Source organism: Ascaphus truei, chromosome 1, assembly GCF_040206685.1.
Source record: "Ascaphus truei isolate aAscTru1 chromosome 1, aAscTru1.hap1, whole genome shotgun sequence".
NCBI lineage: Eukaryota > Metazoa > Chordata > Amphibia > Anura > Ascaphidae > Ascaphus > Ascaphus truei.
This window is the reverse complement of record NC_134483.1, coordinates 426,586,720-426,599,931: the sequence shown is the minus strand read 5'-3', so window position 1 is coordinate 426,599,931 and position 13,212 is coordinate 426,586,720.

Genomic DNA, 13,212 nt, shown 5'->3' with positions numbered 1-13,212 from the left:
TAGTTTGCAAACGCAAAAATCCAGAAACTTTTGCAAATTTACAACAAAATTCTTACAAAAGTAAAACATAATTTTTTTTAAATGCCCACCAAATCAAAATGGCTTCATAGACACAAAGGCCCAAATTCACTTAGCTATTTGTAGATATTTAACGTGATGTCAACCTACTGTAAATTAAAGTCATGTTGATAATAAAACGTATACCTAAAAGTGAATAATGTAATGTTATCCCAGTTTTACTCAATTAAATACTCTATCATATATTTTTGTGAATGTTAGTGATGATGAGATGCAAAAGAGGAGTTTCTCCTATAATTATATATCCAGAAAAAAATATATAGTGCCCACCAATTGGAAAAATGTGTGCTCCCCCACAGCAAAGTATTACACTCACAGATGGTATTTTTTTTTTATAAACGTGGTACTGTATCATGGGTATGGTGAATGCAATGGAATCCTGGGTGCTCCTATATTTCTCAGAATGGGACATTTGGCTGCGACCAAATCGCCACTGGCACTCAGCTGCAAGGATCATCTTGCCTCTGGTCACCTCAGGGCCATCTTTAATTATGATGTCCTATGGCTGGAAAGTATATTGCAGCTGGGGAGGACATTTAAAGATGGTATCTACATGAGGATGACATTTAAAGATGGTATGGAGGTGACCAGTGGAAAGATGACCTGTGGTGAGTCATCCTGCAAGCGGTGGCAATTTGGTCACAGCTAAACATCATAGACCACCCATTGCTCTCCTGCTCTCCTACTCATTGTGACCTGTATTGGAACTCCAATAAAGAAAAATAGGGAAAATAGTACTATATTGTTTTATTATTCTAATCACTGAAAATGTGGATCTTAAAACAAATATTTGAAAACAGAGCGACTGGGAGAGTCTCACCACCACGATAACAGACTGGTAGTACTTTCTCATCAGATAACTTGGTCCTCTCTTCTTGCGGTGTGATGCAACCATGTGTTATGAAAACTTGATACAGAGAATTGAGAAAGGCTGAGGTACTGTATGGCTTATTCTCCATGATCTCTCTGCTGCCTTCAACACTGTTGATCACCCCTTCTCCTGCACACTCTACACTCCATTGGCCTTGGTGGTGCCATCCTCTTCTTGTTCACATCCTACCTATACAATAACTCCTTTAGTGTTTCCTTCTGTGTTGTCTCCTCCTCTTCACTTATTCTCTCTGTTTGGGGAAAAACAAGGGCCTGTCCTTTGTTCTCTGCTCTTTACACTCTATACCTCTTTGTGAACCAATACATTCTTTGAAGATGACATCCAAATTTACCTTTCCTCCCCTGACCTCATCCAAATTTACCTTTCCTCCCCTGACCTCTCCTTCACTCTCTTGTCCTGAGTCTTTCAACAATCTCCTCCAGAATATCCCACCATTATCTGAAGCTTAACATGTCCAAAACAGAACTAATAATTTTCTCCTTTCCATTGCCACCCCTATGTGCAAACTTTACTGCACTGTCAATAATGCCACAATTTCATCAACACCCCAATCTCACTGCCTAGTGGTTATTCCTCATATTCACTCCCTCACTAAGTCCTGCCAACTCTGCCTAGAAAAAAATTGCTATGATAATTCCATTTCTCAATAATGATGCATATACATTCTAATTTACTTCTTCATTGTTTCACGTTTCCCGCCTTGACTACTGCAACCTTTTACTACCTAGAATTCCCCCTTGTCTTCCTTGCCCAACTCCAATCCATCTAAAAATCTGTTTCAAGACTCATCTACCTCACTCACCACTCCACCTGCTGTGCCACTATTCAAATCCCTACACTGACTTGCAATATCCTATAGAATAAAATTTAAAACCCTACTTCTGACTTTCTATAGACTGCCTCCCATTACATCTCTGTCGTCATCCACCAAATATATCCAAAACATCCTCTACGTTCTGTCCATGACACCATGACATCCGCCTTTCCTCCTGCTTTACAACTTCCTCTAACTCTCACCTATAAGACTCCTCCTGTGCTGCCCCCACTCTCAGGAATTCGTTACCATGTACCATCAAACTCTCTCCCAGCATTCAGACATTTTAAAACTCCATGAAAACTAACCTAGGAAGTCTATTTGACATACCCCTAACATCTACCACCTCCCTCCAACCCTATTTGGACCAGATATGCAGCTGGACAAAAATTCACGCAAAAAAACCCATAACATCCTCACTCACAAACCTTAATTGGATCAACATACTCTGTCCCACAATGAGAAGCCACGTTACATTTTGTTTCAACATTGCCCCTTCTTCCCTCTAGATTGTAAGCTCGCACAACCAGATTCATCATTACCTTTTTTATATGTTTGTACTGGTTTATCCTTATTTGGTATGTCTTTCTGTTTATGTAATATAAACACCTCTGTACCCTCATTGTACCATGCTGTGGAATATAATGGCACTTAACAAATAAATAATAATAACTCCATGAATTCTGAATGTGCAAGGTGCATGTGTTGTGAATTGAGGTGACATGTTGATGGACCAGGGTAGATATTGTATTATTATTAAAAAAAGTTCTTTATCACATAGTAATCTTCTTTGACAAAAATACAACATACATTTTAGGTAGCATGCTATGTATGAAGTAAAATATTGCCAATGTAGAACAGGATGGCACCGGTTCAGTTATTATTAGTCACATGGGAACATTTTATGTGACAAACTACTGTATGAGAGAAAAACCTTTATAAACATACAAGCAGATGTTTAGTCACTTCTGTGAGTTTAAAATAACACATTGTTAACTATGAGAGCTGGGAGCTACTGTACGTAACTAGATAATGTACTGCACTATAGAAGTTAAATGAACACGTGCTCTTACCATTGCTTACAGCCTTCCAGGAATCTAATGAAAAATAACTTAATCTTCTTTCAAGTATTAAATGGCTTCATCTGTCTGTTGGAAGGTTTTTTCATTATTCTATTCTAAACCTTTTTCTCCCAGGTTAAATTACACAGCAGCTTGTTTTCATTGTTTGGGCTTTGAACTAGAGGCTCAGTCAATGACATAGATATGAATGAGCTAATCACACTGTCTCAGCCTTTCACTAAATTAGATGGCACAAGCCACGGTTATTATAAAATACTTCCCATGAATCATGGTTTCAGGTGATTCCAGTTTCAAAGCAGTTAAAGCAAAGGCATTAATTATACATTTCCACTATGACAGAGCCAACATCAGCAGCAACTAAAACATAATTTGTTTAGGTGGCCATGCAGGCTGTTCTCTGATCAAGTTTTGCTTCCCACAGCGAAGAATCAGTCTTAAATTACACAGAAAGAAGGCCGAAATTGGAAGCAAACAATAAAACACTTACCAGGGGGAGAAAGAATGAGGAACAGGTTTGTGCTATTCTATTAAAGAAGTCTAAAATCTTTTCTTTTAAAATTCAGCTATGAAATAAAATTTAAATTCTAAGGTTATATTTCTTGTGTTGGAGATTTATTATATATTTTTTAATATATTATACATTGGTTTATTTTTGTATCTTAAACTGTCATGTGTTGTGTGCCTTATCAAAGGCAAAATAAAAGAACATCTGAGATTACTAGCCTCTATGAGAATACACATTCTTTTAATAACCCCGAGAAACCTGTAAGAGCTAGTGAAAAGATGGGGTAGAAGGGTAATTCATGTAATTTTAAAATAAAATCATATAAAATTACTATATTATTAGCCTATTCGTAACCATAATGATGAGTGATAGAGAGAGCAAGAGAGAGAGAGAGAGAGAGACAGAAAGAGTGAGATAGAGACAGAGAGACAGAGACAGAGAGAGGAAGATCAATCCTAATTACAAATCCTTGATTAGGTTTAAAAAAATGAAATTACTTTTTATTAACCAATCTGTAACAATAGGGATCAAACAGGCATACATGATGTCCGCTATGATAACAAGAGTGGTAACAGTCCTAACTGCCCATTTCATGACATTGAAGCAATTGATAGGGGTAGGTGCCCCAAGGAGGGCGGTTTGACCCCCTTGGGAGAATGTGAAGGGGTTAACCCATTGTATGAATAGCAATTAATAATGTATTGCATGGCTATTTCTTACTAGTCTTTATGCCAATGGTTAGATGATACTGTAGTTAGGAGTAACCCTTTAGATAGCCGTTATGAAGGCAAGTATGATATATTCTTTCATGACCACTGTGGTTACTAAGGAGTTACTGTGAAGGCAGACCAGGTTTATCAACACCTTTTTATACCGGGATCATATGATTGAGCAAAGCAAGGATGTAAAATAAATTGTAATTTATTTCAGGAAAAGACATACACACAATGTATCACAAATTGAACAGTTAACACACTTACTGGGAACAGGGCTAACGAATAAGACTTGTCCTTTAAACGAAATTCACAAAAATGACCTCTGTAGGAGCCCTTTCTAATGATTGAGAGGTACTAACAAAAGTCCTGGAACTTATTTCGGCATGCAATGCCAGCCGTGACCGCTACGTTCTCAAAAAGCAGGACTTAGAACATTTTCTCACTCAAAATCTTTGAAGCCGGCTCGCATCTATTCAGTACAGAGCATCTTTGAATTTGCCGCTGTTGGTTTGGCGCTTGGAATCTGCACTCCTAATTGGCTGCAAGGATTCTTATAGGTTTCAGTGTCCCATTCACAAACCTCTACAGCCTATCAGAGCGTGGGAATACTCCTGCCAGCCAATCACCGTTTTGCCGGTATTGTAAAGCCAGGTGGGCACCTTTTTTCATTCTGCAAAGGGGCATGCACCAACCTGGCACCTCTGCCTCTTTGAATACCGAGCCCCCGTGTCTCTAGGCTCCACAGAGACTAGGTTCTGGTAAATGGTGGCTGGATAGCCCTGTGTTCGCACAGGATGCAGGTACTCAAGTATGATTGCAGTTCCCCTCCTGGTCTAACACCTTGGCAACCCTGAGGCTTTCAAGTCCAGACTCCACACAGACCCATAGGCACCAAGCTTGGTAGCCATCTGGTCCCTTGGAATCCATGACTTGGAAATTCCACAGTTCATTCACAGGTTATTAGTACATATACCAATTAAATATAACTCTTTAATAAAACATACTGTGTCCTGTATTTTGTGTGATAAAAATGTGTAAGTCCCTGTTCTTGTTTCAGGGATGGAGTAAGGGTTTATACAGCCTACACTCACTAGCCTCATACTTGGCACACTCTAGAACTAACTTTAAATCTTTTTACCCACAAAAAACACTCTCAGATTAATCATATAGCTTGAACATTCCCTGAACTCCTATACTAGTTTCCGGGTACCTGGGCAAGTATCTGGGCACCCCTCCGTATACTAGGGATACCTCTGAATGTTGCAGGTTTACATTAACCCCTTCTTGCCCCATTTACCTTGTATGGATTATGCTGCAGCAGAAATCCTGGCGGTGAGTCGCAAGAACATTTTCAGGGTCGGAGTTTGCCCAGAGTAATGTGCTTGGTTGTATCCGAGAATCGCACTCGATTCCCGGATCCAACATTTTTGGGGAATCCTCTAACTCGGAGCCAAGATACATAGACACATTCTGTGAAGACTTTCTCTGGCAAACCCACCCTGAAACTTACAGCCTAGAAATCTCCTGGTTCCAGCACCCCGATGATGGCAAAACACAGAAACATCTTTAATGTTACAAAATTTGCACACAGTTACAGTAATGCATTTCTGACATCTGGGTCCAAGAGCTGACACACTAGGACTTCCACACATTGATCAGGGGTACCGTTTTGGGCTGAAACTTTATTAGTGAGCTTGGGTACCCCTTCACCGTTACAGTTACAGAAATATTTCATTATCAATTATTCCAGGTATTGATAACGTTAACATTTACTTATCATCTCCGATAGTGACGATAGATAATAACAAAGGCAATGAAAAAACGCAAGCACTTTGGCTATTATTCATAATTTTTTTAATCTTTTTTCTATTTTCACAATTTTTTTGCTGATAAAAAAACATTGCTTTTTTTTAATTATAGTATGTGAAAAGGTAAAAACAAATTAGAGGACCCAAAATATTTTAACACTTGCCATACTAACATCAAAATGTATCAAAGACCCACAAATTCATTTCTCAACCTTCCCTATTTCATTTTGAATGCAAAATCTTCTTTAGAATTCTTCAATTTTCAATACTTATCTTCTTTTCTTGAGCGATGTCATAATTCTTCATCTTTTTTAGTCTTAGCCACCGGATGTGATCTCTGAGATCTTCAGGTCTTCTGAGAAGGCCCCGCCTTATAAAGGGCCTTGGTTGTCGTAAAGGACTAATGTCACATGGTTTATCAACCAATCAAGTTGGTCAGTGTACCATGTGTTTGCTGCACTTTTAGATAAAATTAGGGCTTCAAGGCAAATTGTGGATCCAACGTCATAGAACCAGAATGGCATGGATTAGAAATCGGCCTGAATTTCTTTTTAACTTAATTTTTTTCCATCAAGGTTTGGATTTATTGTTTCTAGTTTTTAGTGTATTTTGTTTTGCCATCTGGCTTGGGATTCATTTTTATGGATTTGGAGTGGGGGGTTTTGGTAGACATTAGACTTTGGATTTGTTATTTATGGTTGGGAATTGGCCCTTTATTTAATTAGTTCCAGGTTGCTTCAGGTATAAAGATGAGGATTGCCTTCATCCTGGCTAGAGTCAGTAGAGTAATCCAATTTTTATTCCAGGTCAACATTATTTGCCAATGGGGCTATCTTGACTCCCATTGAGAGGGCCTTGGTAGCCAAAATAAAAATCAATGTTTTTTGGTTTAAAGGAGGTTTTTTTATTATGTCAGTTTTTAAAGATTATATACAGTATATATTTATTTTATTGTGGGGGAGGGTAGGGGTTAATCCCATATTTTCCTTAGTGATTAGTAAAGCATTGCATGAGAATGCTTTAATAGCAAGTAAGGCAGCCAAGGGGGTAGGTAGTGTAGTTTAATGTTTGTAAGTAAGCCCATTTCTATTACAGTTCACCATTAATTGCCAATGTGACTATATAGGTCCCCATTGAGAGGGCCTAGGTAGACACAGTGACAATAAATTACTTTGTGTTAAATGTATTTTGTTGATTATTTATTTTTTGTATTGTTGTATTTGTTTCCAAAAAGCTCTATTAGTCACATTTTGGCTAATGGGGGAATTGTTCAGCTGTTTAGAGGGGGATTAAATTTGCTTGGAGGGCTAGGAGGGGTGGGAAGGTTGTTGAGTTGGTAGTTGTCCAGAGGAGGGTGATTAGGCCCCAAAGAGGTGGTGCGTGGTAAGGGTTAACTCCTCGTTTGCCTTAGCAGTTAGTGAAGCATTTTGTACCAGTGCTTTACTAGCCACTAAGGTAGCCTAAGGGGGTAGTTAGTCTATTGTTTGTGTGTATTAAACCTTTTAATGCCCGGTTGTAGCTTGGTAACCACAGGCATCAAAGGGGTTAATGTTATTACCACCAGAAGGTTCTGTAGTAATAGATATTCCAGAAGCCTATGTTAGAAATATTAATAATACAACCATGATAAAGTAATAAACGTGTTATTAATTGTCGTATTAATTCCCACATAGTCACTATGGGTAAAATATTGCACCCAGAAATTACTTCCATCATAAAATTGCGGCAATTGAATGCAGCAATTTTTTTTTGACCAGGTGTGATATCATTTATGTTTTTACGGAGCTTGATGTTTCTGGGCCTAAATATGCCTAAACATGTTTAACTATTTTTTTGTTTCATTAAATTACACAGTTATTCTACTTTAATAAGATGTTAAAAATGCACATTTCTAATATTCTTAAGATAGTGTAGAACTAAAATAGATACGACAACCTGCAATTACAATCAGAGGAATTTGACACATCATTGTAAGTGGTCCACATAGAACTTCTCCCTCTCATTCCATAATTGTAATATTACAGTGCAGTTAATAAGAACCACCTTTTGTATTCCAATTTTTTTCCATCCTAACATACACACATGGGCTGTATGATTGGCCATTTTGGCATGTTAATTTGTAATATACTGTATTGTTACCAAGCAATCTGATAAAGATTCTATCCAATGTAAAAGGAAGCATCTAGAACAAATTAAATCATTCTTGTATAGCTAATGTTGTACATTACATCTGTATAGAAATGAAACACACACATGCACTAATTAATATATCACACAATACATTGTACTACTGGGCAACATATAAATATGAATGCCCATAAAATCAGTACGTTATTAAAATTCCCAATTTTAAATTGAATACAAAATACCATAAAAATATATGTCATTCAATATATTGGTATGGAGGTTTGCACTCACGTTTGTTAGAAGGCAGATGCTTGTCCCATATGAAGCATATAGACATGTGGTAACCAGGGGGATCCTGATAACAAAAGACAGCACACCGCAGTAATAATCCAAAAAGTGTGTATTGTGAACACAGGGCCGCCAACGTTTCGGTCCTCATAGAGGGACCTTCCTCAGGGCTGTGCACTATGAGGACCGAAACGTTGGTGGCCATGTGTTCACAATACACACTTTTGGATTATTACTGCGGTGTGCTGTCTTTTGTCATCAGGATCCTCCTGGTTACCACATGTCTATATATATATATAGTCTATATATATATATGTGTGTGTGCATTGTTTATATCTGGCATATGAGGGCAACATTGGATGGTAATCACACAGCTTTTTGTGTCAAAGTTAGAAACTATTACATATACTGTATTCTCTTAACATCAGGTGTGAAGAGAAATTAAATTGTTTACATCTATTTTTGTATGTCAAATTTTCTGAGCACAACTAATTGCTTTATCCTTTATTGCAGGAGTCAAATGTTAAAGAAAACTGTATATTGCATTCATCTTTGCTTTGCTTTGCTAACAGTTGTTTCTAGAATTTAACTTTTCAGGACATAATAAAATGCCCAGAAAATACAATATTCTTTAAAAAGAAGTATTGGTTTGAGAAATTTTATTTAAACTTGCATATGTTCTATTTTAATTATTCATTTAACATTTCTACTTTTTAAAATGTTATTGTATAATACATACAAAAGCGTTTGTGCATTTTCATTAAGAAATAATATATCAGAAAGGTTTCTTTAGTATCACTGAAGGAGTTTATTACCTTTCCAATTGCATTCTATAGCATGTACTGAACACATGCTTTCAAGTAAAAATGCTTCTCCAAATAAAGTAAATGTACTCTGATAATACTGTATACAGTATATGTATGAATCCTGTTTTACATTGTCTTACCCTATGCAAGATCTCCCCCTACTGGCATATCAATTATTTTACCAATCAGGATAAACTACAATATATTTTACACATGCATTAAAATAAAGATTTTCAACATTTATATTATTTTTCTACAAATCACATTTCAAGCATAAAGTAATTTTGCTGCCTGGCACAAAAAAATGACACAACAAGTTAATTTCTGTTTTATTTTCTTCCTTAGCCATGAAACATTTCATTAGTTAGTTCACACAATAAGCTTTTGAAGTAAATTTAATTGTTTCCTGGTACTTACACAAAAGTCTCAAAGATGGTATAAGGTAACATGCAAACCTGTTCTTAATTGGTTTGTCAAAAAGACCCAAATATTTTCTGACAGATTAAAACTATATATTTTGATACAAAAGTAAAAAAAAGAAAAATAACAAAAATATCTATGCAAATTTGAAAAATGTTGATGTCACGGGAGACCAGGACTCTTAACACCTTTAACGGGGATCATTCAGAAGGCAAAACAAGATAGTGGAATAAAATGAGTTTTTTTCGGTAAACCTGCATATACACAAATGAAAAACAAAGATACAGGTAAAATACACACTTTCTGGGGGTCTAGGGTGGAAACCTAGCCTCAAATAGTAAAAAGAAGGATCCCAGCGGTCACTGCTAGCCTCCGTGAACTCAACCAAGCATGATTAGTTAAAAAAAAATTTATTGAGACAAAAATATGGACATGGAAAAACCTCTAACGCGATATCTCTTTGATAAAGTCCCTTCACGGGATGAAACGCGTTAGAGGTTTTTCCATGTCCATATTTTTGTCTCAATAAAGTTTTTTTTTGAACTAATCATGCTTCTTTATACTTACCTGTTACGCTGATCGGCTTAAGCACGCAGGACACCATTGCAGCAGGAGATTCAGCTTTTCATCAGCTCTACGGCAGATCTCACAGACAGCCAGCTGAAGCTTAAAGCACTTCGTTTGACACGGGAACTCGGTAAGGGCAGCAGTCTCTGTTTTATGTTATTATTTATTTATTTATAAAATATTTTACCAGGAAGTAATACATTGAGAGTTACCTCTCGTTTTCAAGTATGTCCTGGGCACAGAGATAAGACAAATAATACATGGTTACAAATAGTTACATAAATGAACAGGGTATACATTATATACAAGACATTGCATGCACAGTTAAAGATAATAAATATTATGGGCGTATGAAACAGTTATAGACCAGATTAAAATGTGTGACAGCCTTAGATTTGAAAGAACTTAAACTGGTGGTGGTCATGTGGGTTATGTGGGTCATTACTCGGCAGCATGTAGAAGTATATGTAGCCTTGTTCTTTCCATCAGTCACTGCAATCTAGCCCCCACCCCGGTTTAGTCTATACACGAGTGCTTATCTACATCATTATTCATTTATTATTGCTTCACTGCTGTGTCCACTTTCGTTTCCACTTCACAGGATTTCAAAGTACTGACTGTTTTATAGCATGTTTGGAGCATCTGGATATCCTCTTTTTTTTTAGCCTCAAATAGGTGCAGGGCGCCTGCTTCAGAAGGTTTACCCTGACCAGGAAATATCTCCCAGCTTCCTGGTCCTCTATTCCGCTAGAAACCTTAGCCTTGACAGCTACGTTCTAAAAAGAGACCTTGGACCTGGCGTCTGACTTAGTCTCTGCAGGGCAGGCTTTCCTAGCTCAAAAATGAAGCCGGCTGCTCTGCTTTTCGTAACAGAGCAACTTTGAAAAGCCCGCCCATGCTTCACCGACTTAAGCCATTGGATAGTCTGTTTCTCTGCTTCTGTCATCTCCTTACACACTCTCCATTGTTCTATCTTTAGCATGGAAGTAGGAAGAGCGACCAATCAGAGCGTGGGAATTCCCTCCCACTAGCCAATAGAAACAGGGGCTCATCTCTTGGCTGGCGTCAGAGGAGGAGGCATGTCAAGCTGGCTCGAAAAGCCGGGTGGGCGGGAACTATGAATTAGCCAATGGGAAATGTGCCTACGAGCTGCATCTTCCCCCAGCTAACTCATTGCCAGCCGCTGGGCAGGCTCTACCAGGCAGACTCAAAAGGTGTCCTACAAGGTGCCAATTTTTCTCCGGACCTGTCAAATCGCCTTTCCTCACCCACTAAACAGTTTTCTCACCTCTGGACATCCTTTCTCCTTTGAATAACGGACTCTATGTAGATATCCCGGCACCTATGTATGTGCCCCGGCTGACTGCATAGACCTTTATATAGTATGCACCAAAACATTATAAAACATACTTTAATAAAGTATATATTATGGGAGACCAAGGACCTCATGCAGTAAGCGCCGAAAAGTCGTTTATCGCCATTTTTACACCGAAAATGCCCCGGCGATTCAATAAGCGCTGAGAAGCTGCTGAAAACCCCAAAAAATCGGCATTTTTTTGCAGAAAAAAAGTTTTCGGCAGCCGCGTGGGGATAAGCCACTTTTCGGCACTCATCGCCACTTTTAAAACCTGCTCCATTCTAGAAGCCTCTAGCAGCTTTTCGCAGCTCATCGCCACTCTAGAGTTGAGATTTCCCCACCAATCCGTCCCGGCAACTCAAGTTGGCAAGTTGCTGGGGAGAAGTATCGGCACGGGCGGAGAGATGGCACTTAGAAAATATTTTGGCCTTTTTCCTGCCTCGGATTGATGCCGGGGGTCTCCAGAGCTGATACCCATTAACACCAGCACCGGAGCCTCCCGGCATGCACCCGAGGCAGGAAAAATGCATTTACAGCCCTCTTCATTAATTTAATGGCTAACCGCTAAGGCAATGAAGGGGTTAACCACCCATGCCAGGTTTATTGTGGCTAGCGGGGATGGTGGAAGGTCATATTTGACCCTTGGTGGGTGTTTAGGGCTTGCGGGGGTGTTGCGGGTGGACTTAACCCCTTCATTACCTTAGCAGTTAATACCGCTACGGTAATGAAGGGGTTAACCCCTCCCGCTACCCACCCGCAAGGCCTAAACACCCACCGCTGGGGCTAATACCCCCTTCACCCACCCTCACCGCTACCCACAATAAAAAAAACTACACACTACAGCCCCACAACAAATATATATATATATATATATATATATATATATATATATATATATATAGACCATACGATACCGGTTGCAACACGACATCAAGGGACAGCACGCAAGTAAGTAAATCAAAAATGTTCTATATTTGATAGAAGACACAAAAACCGACGTTTCGGTCCCCCAGTGGGACCTTTCTCAAGGTGGTGCAATTGAATGCAGTGCACAATACATATATATACCCAAACCCCAGTGCAATTCAACAAAACCAATCACAGTTAATTAGCCTCACCTGCCTATGTGACATGCATCCACAGTATCAGCAGGTAAAGAGCATCCATTTTGAATATATTAACTCTATATTTGTTTACCTGATATGTGTTTAGGCATGCGCAAAAAGGCTCAGGAATTGCATAATGTTACTGCTGAGAGACTACATAAGTCTGCCAGACCCAGCGATATCTTGGATAACCGGAGAGAGTGCGCATGGGCTAAACTGATCTGGAGCTGATACCTGGATAGATTAACTATTTCAGGGACGTGCAAAATACACATTGTAACTGCAAGTTAAGCGAAACATGTGAAACACCTGATGTGCTCACCATAAATGTGCAAAAAAATGTGAGGGATTAAAACATATATACACACGTGTGGATGACGTGGCTGACTGGAATCTAGGACAATATATAAATGCTGAAAGCACTCAGCCATATAACGCCTAATGCATAGTGTAAGAAATGATAATGCAATAATGACTCTATGCATCATGTCAGGAAGCGACACCTTAAAAAAACAACAAAAATACATAATGCAGACAATGTCAAATAGAGAAACTGGTAATAAATTAGAATATATGCTGTGTCACACTCTCAGCAAACATTGCTACAGGTGGCTCTTGACTAAAAGGGACCTGAGGTATCTGACAC